The 6715-nt window shown below is 42.9% G+C and overlaps 1 protein-coding gene across 5 annotated transcripts in view; it reads right to left on the reverse strand.

Annotated features, from left to right (window-relative positions):
• The window catches only part of phactr3a (phosphatase and actin regulator 3a), a 54475-nt gene that overhangs the window by 32832 nt on the left and 14928 nt on the right, over positions 1–6715 (reverse strand). The window contains exon 1 of one of the 5 annotated variants that reach the window (XM_015364891.2): positions 397–794. The exons of 3 other annotated variants lie outside the window; for them this stretch is intronic. The gene's annotated coding sequence lies outside the window, so the exon portion shown is untranslated. Of the gene's footprint in view, positions 1–31; positions 351–396; positions 795–6715 lie in introns of those variants that run through there. One more of the 5 variants, XM_069179344.1, reaches the window with a different exon arrangement.

A 6715-nucleotide genomic window follows, 5' to 3' on the forward strand; every position in this document is an offset into this window, starting at 1 on the left:
ACTGCAGAACTAGCAGCAATAAATCACTCACTTTTTATTTGTTTGGTTTTTTTTTAGTTGCCCTTTTTGCGGCGCCTCCTCAAGTATATATTTTTTCTTGCAGAAACCTGTAGTTAATGACTCCCTTGCCCCGCAGTCAGTCGGACTCCCCGACAGAAGTAAAATAAGATGACGCCCTGCAGGGTGCAACGCCGACAAAAGATGAAAAGCTCCTGTTTCCAATATGAGACGTGGAGATGGAGAAATCTAACGGACGACAACAGTGGAGAAGCCTGAATGAAAATGAAATTGCTTTCTGCATCCCAGACACTGACCCCCCCCATCACCGCCGCTTAAAGCACAGTCAGCAGATCGAGGACCACAATAGCTCACTCAAGCAGATCCGTACATTCTTACCTCAACAAACAGTACTGCCGTAACTCCTCCGCTCCCTTGCAGCTTCAGTCCAATCTCACGTGTGTTTCTCGGAACTAAAAAGCCGTGTAAAATGCGTGCGCCAGCAGAGATGCAATGAGGTTTTCACAGTGGCATCCAGGACGCAAGTGCTGGTCCCATCGTAAAGACAGGGAGAACGCGACATACAGTAAAAGTCTAATCACCCCGGGTTACCAAAGTCTGACGTTCCTTTTAATACTATACAGTACGTCTGTACTAATCTCAATATCACCGTGTCACAGGAAGCAAGAATAATAGAAAGCTTAACTGTGATGCAATGGTTAGATTCCCCTTCTTTTAGAAGCTTCGCCTCTTCAAAAACATTTGAAATGAATCAATGAATATTAGGAGGATGACACTGGTGCGGTATCTGCAGTGTGATCTGTAATGGTATTCATATTCACTGTGAGTGTACACACTGTGGCTAAATTTATTGTCTGGCAGTGCAGGGTTACTGATATTGCCTCAGTGGAATCTCACTAGGTAACGTAAAAGCAGCTCTTGGTTGCAATGCTGTTGCTCTGCTTGCAAAGCCGACATGTCCATGTTGCAGTTGTTCATCTTTGATATACTGTATTCTGTGCGGCACCACAGTAACTTCTGAATAAACATGTCTCTATCCCTGATCAGCTCCTCAATGCAGTAAAGCACACTCAGACTCATATAACACCAGATGTTTAACTATTAAAATCTACAGTTTGAAGCCCAGAGAATATTCAGTACACATCTGGGTCAAAAACCCCTCAGTAGAATTGTAATTATTTGGCCATTAAAATGGTACATAACCTATACAGTACTGCTATTAGTTATCTGTCATTAGTCACTTTTATACACAAATAAATTACCTCTGCCTCTTGGGGCTATTCAAAAGGAGGCATAGACCTCAGTATTTTTGTTATCATGTTATTGAACTTCAACACAGTCTGAATCTGATTAAATATTTTATATGTTGGAAAGCTACTGTACATTACACTCTCTGGCATACCATCTTCGTTCTCTACCCTCAGTATACAACCCCCCATTAACCATGATAATAATGGCTTTGCACCAATAATTCACTCAGGGAGATTCTATTCAAATATAGCACAAATAATATCTTCAACATGGCGCCTCAACCCCCCCCCCAACTCACCCCATGACAATCGACCCTTTCAATGACTCCGAGTAAAACTGCTGGTCTGTTTTTATCCAGAACAAGGACCACTGTCACTCCTCGTGTGTGTGGAGCTTGCTTGCTGCTGCTGTTAGTCACTAATAGCCATTAATGTGCCAGAAAAATAGCTTCTGGGGCCGATGGCTCCTGAGGAATAATCTGTGAAGGATTATGGTGAGAATGATAACTAGTGAAAGTCTGTGGCATTGGAAAGCTTAAGGATTCCCTTGTAACAGCATTAAGAGATACAGCTTCCAGCCTGCTTTCTCTCACACTGTTCTGAGCTATCAGTGTTAGCCCCTAACGTGACCGTGGAGAAAGAAATTGCCCGGATTAGTAACTGCTACCTGAGGCAAGAGACAAGGGGCATGATTGCTTTGCAGTTTTTAGCTTCTAATAAATGCCTTTGAGAAAAAAAACTATTATCAGGGCTCGGCAGGGAGGGTATTTTGATCTATAAAACTGTATCAAATAGCAATGAGAGAGGGCAAGGGAAAACCTTTCTTTTTTTAGTCTTTCAAAACTCATGTCTCACACAGCCTTACCAGATGAAGTTGCTGTAGACTCTTTTTTAAGATCTGTTTTTAGAGTAAAACGTAAAAAAAAGTTTATTCAGCGCTTCGAAGCTGACCGTCCACATGGCACCACTGAAAGAGGGTGACCTCTAGGGCTTCCTGTTCATTCTGTCATAGCAGGTTGAACGAGCCCTCTGACACACGTTAAGAATACATCTTGTCCTCCCCAAACTGACCCTGCACAAGAACTGGAAGGCTGGATGCAAACCACTGACAGTGCACCAGGCTGCGAAGACTGGGCATCACCGCCTCAAAGAATACTGTATCATGCAGGCTCCACCATGCTGGTGCTACGCCCAGAGCTGAAGAGCCTATGTCTGCCCCCTGCTGGCTTAAAAGGTTACTCCATAAGGACAAATGTCAGGGGGGCCCTGCGGGAGGGATATTAAGGTTGGGAAGTAGCTCTGTCTCGGCCAGTCTGGTGCAATGAGCAGCTCTGATCCTCGATGATCCCTCTCCATCTGATAAGATGGGTAGACCTGCCGGCAACTGGAGCTTTCACTCCCTGCTGCAGGGTGCCAGGACAGCAGGGCGGAGGTGATCCCTCAAGACTCCCACCACAGCCTGTCGCCTTCCATGAGCAGAAGGCGGACATCTGTCCTCAGGGCTCCCCGGCACTGTTGATGCTCAGAGAGGAAAAAAAAAAGACATTTGCGGGCTTGGGTTGTCAGGTGCTCCTGACAGAAGTTCTTACTAGCGTCAGGAGGTGAGGCAAGGGGACCACTGGGCAGCGCCAACAGTGGGCCAAGGAGACAGGAGTGGAGAGCTGGGGAAATGATCAGTGCTGCCTGGATGGGACATGGCAATATTTTGTATTAAAGGGTCATTGTGCTTGAGAGGCTTTCTTTCATTGCAGCAAGGCCACAGACAGCAGCTTGATTATTTATTATGATCTCTATATCAAAAGCTAGTGAGTCATCAAGCCTTGGTTAGTCACCGAGGCACCGATGATCACAGCCTTATCAGCATTCAGAACCCAGCTACCATGATCACTTCATAAATTAATAGGCTCATAATCCCTTGAAAAACAGTTGTTCCCTAATATTACCCTCACAGTAGAAGTGGAGGTGGGGTCAGCATAAACTAGAGGTAGAATGGTACTCAAGCAAATGTTGTAATTACTTTTTTTCCTGTGTCAGCACACTGAAAAAAATACTCTTGAGTTTCAAGTGGATGAATTTATTTAATCCAGTTTCACAAAAACAGAGGTTGAATACCCTGTCTAGATATGTACTATTAACAACACAGCAGTACTTTTAAAAAATGGGAAAATAATGTTTTAAGTGCTTTAATATAATAATAGGAATATTTTTTATGATTCTAGTGTGGAGTACATTTTTTTATCATACTTCTATTAGCATGCGGTTATAGGACCTAGTGGGATCAGGTGGGTGCGTTCTCATGTGAAATTTCTGTTATTCCACTCTAAATTTATTTAGGTCAATGCATAAAAGATTTATAAAACATACATTATCATGGCTCACTCCCACCAAGGCCTGGAGGATAAGATGAGTCCACTGCAGAGTTACTGGGCAAGAGTCTTCCTCTGCCTCCAGTAAAGACTCATGCAAAGACCTGAACACAGACACAGACCCACAAACACACACGGAATGACAGAGCTACAGAAACACTTACAGTACATGGAGCCACAGACACTAACACAAACACAGACCCACAAATCAGTGCTAACACAGGCCCACAGACACACACACTGGCACTGCCTCATAAACACACACACACACGCACGCACGCACTGGCGCAGCCTCACAAACACACACACACTGGCACTGCACCTCAAACACACCCTGGCACGACCCCATAACCACACTGACACTAGCACTGTCTTACAAACACACTGGCACAGCCCCATAAATATGCTCATTGACACAGCCACACACACATGCTGACATACTCAGACTCTGATACATATATCCATATTAATTCAACACATAGGCCAACACATGCTAACACATATACATTAACCAATACAGACAAAACAAATGTACTGACACACATACATAAAAACACATACAGCATTTAGGTAGAGAAGCTTTGTGTCTCTGCCAGGCAGTTTAGCCAGATGGCAGACAGATTTCTCTTTATTTCACTCTCTCGCACATAAAAACCCTCACTATGTACAGTACCATGCACTTACACACACTGTTGGCTATTACAAATTAAGCTCACAAAATAAGAAGAACAGAGGGTTTCTCTCAAGCAGAAACAAACACAGGCTGACACAGCTAATAAACCGCCCGATGATACACACAAACAGTTAAGAAAATAAAAGCAGCTGGACTGGGTGACAGGGAACTCAACTGAATGTAGTAAGAAATGGCCATTAGAGTGAATAAGAGATGAAGTTCGCCTTAGGGAGTCCTGACTCTTATCAAGACACTGCCCATTCTTCTGAAGAAGATAATGCTCTTTAATGAATGCAAACTGGAATGTTATTTTTCTCCACAATAATGTATATGTTACACTCTGTTATGCATGGCAGGACTAGTTTAAAGTAATCCATGTCCCAGGTCAGAGCTAATACAGTTCTCTGAGGAGCTGTCCTTGGTGCTGAATGAGACTGGATTATTCACATCACATCAGGATCACTTTAGCAAATACAATAGCAATAATACATTTTGTCAGTCACTGTAAATGTCACCCATTAGTGATGCATTGTTGTTCAATACCATAATGTCATAAATCTGTATAGTTCTGTGCCCGATTCCTAACTTACTAACTTGTAATGTATTCTCTGTTTCTTAGTATAATTCTCCAATCACTGTTCTTTCAAGCCGATCCTGACAAGATGGTAGTCCTCCTGTTCTTTACCCTGAAGCAGTCTGTTGCTTCTCTGTCCCTGGCTTAGAATCCCACTGACAAATGCTACAGCGTTTCCTTCTTCCCAGAAGCTGAACAAGGGAATCAGATTGCAGGAAAAGTGACATCACGAGCTGCCTACAATTCAGACATCACCTCACGTACTGTACCATACTTGGGACACTATTCGATTTAGCCCTACCAAAATACTCCAGACCAGATTTTCACCACAACCAATTCAATATGCATATTAAGTCTGCTCTGCTGAGTTGGGATTCTGCATGGTTTTTCATAGCCTAATTTCACTGTGTACTTTACTTGCAGTGTATTTAGAAGACCATGTCAACACATTTCACTTCCTGGTGCCATATATGTGTCACATTTCCTAACAGAAACACTAATTAGACAAGAAGCTTTGGAAGAGAATTAATGTATAGTACGCAGAAAATGTAATGGTGCTGTATTTTGTGTTTGTAGAAATGAGCAGTATTTTGCTGTGCAAAATTAAAACTAATGTTCAGCTGTGTACCACTGATCAAACAAATTTTCCACATTTCTGAAACCACTGCCATTATTTCTGGGGATATTTCTGCAGTAGTGACAAGTTTCTTTCTTGCAAGGCAAATCTGTTGTTCATCTGTCCAGTCATTTAGAAGCCTCATGAAAGGACAAGCAAGTTATTTTTGTCCTGTGGAACACTGAACACATTTTCGTCTTAACATGTTTGGTCTGAAGCTACAGTAACTAAACTGTTTTTGCATACTTCTCACCACATGTGGCTTTTGGTAACTATAAAAACTGGTCGGCAATGTTCACATTCAAAACCAAAAATATTGTTCCACAAATATTGCAGTCTGATTTGTTGACAAGCTGAGGATTTTTTCACTTTCCTTCCTCTCAGACAGTAAACGTGAGCCGTGCCTTCTGTCCTCCAGAACTCTTCTCTCCTTCTCTGCTCTCCTTTGTTCTCCCCCAGTCTCCTCCCCCTCCCTCCTCTCCACATCCTAGACCACCACCCTTTTCTGTCTCTCTCATCCTGCTGGGATTGACCAGCACTTACACAAAGCTTTTGTGTAGCATTCAGCATGCTGTCTTCCTACTGTAGATCCTGGGCCCCACTTCTCTGTTCATGAGTGTATCAGAGCCATTCTAGAGCCATTGCGAAACAAAAGCAAAATCAAAGCATCCCAAAGCACCAAGATCTTTCATTTTGTAACTAATGAGTGCGCAGGTGACCTTGATCATTTGCTGCAAGGTATTCTGTCCCCAGCTAGGCGTCTTGGTAAATATTGTGCAGCACAGAAACAAGCCAGTCATCCATTGATAGAGGCAGCTCTTATTTCACCTTGTACTTCTTTTCCAGTTCCCATCTTTCCTTCTCTCCATCTGGTACAGTACCCTGTCTCCTCTCTCAGCCTGCATCTCTCACTCTCGCCACATGGCTCACACACTTTGCAGATCAAGGAAGCTGTTCCGTACTGTAACAGGACTGTATACGGCAGAGAGCCTGAGGTCATATCATGAGGGGAGGACTCTTTTAAATCTATCAGCAGGCCAGCTTCAAAGTAGTCTTTCATATTCATTAAATAACCTTTTAAAATATTATTCCAGTCATCTATCCAAACTGGGCACATGGCTTCTTGATCAGACATCTTATTCATGAAATATCATGACCCGGCTTTATTAATGATAGTTAATAATGTCTTGCATTTGTATATAGTGCTTTCACCCCACT

Source organism: Lepisosteus oculatus, chromosome 16, assembly GCF_040954835.1.
Source record: "Lepisosteus oculatus isolate fLepOcu1 chromosome 16, fLepOcu1.hap2, whole genome shotgun sequence".
NCBI classification, from domain to species: domain Eukaryota; kingdom Metazoa; phylum Chordata; class Actinopteri; order Semionotiformes; family Lepisosteidae; genus Lepisosteus; species Lepisosteus oculatus.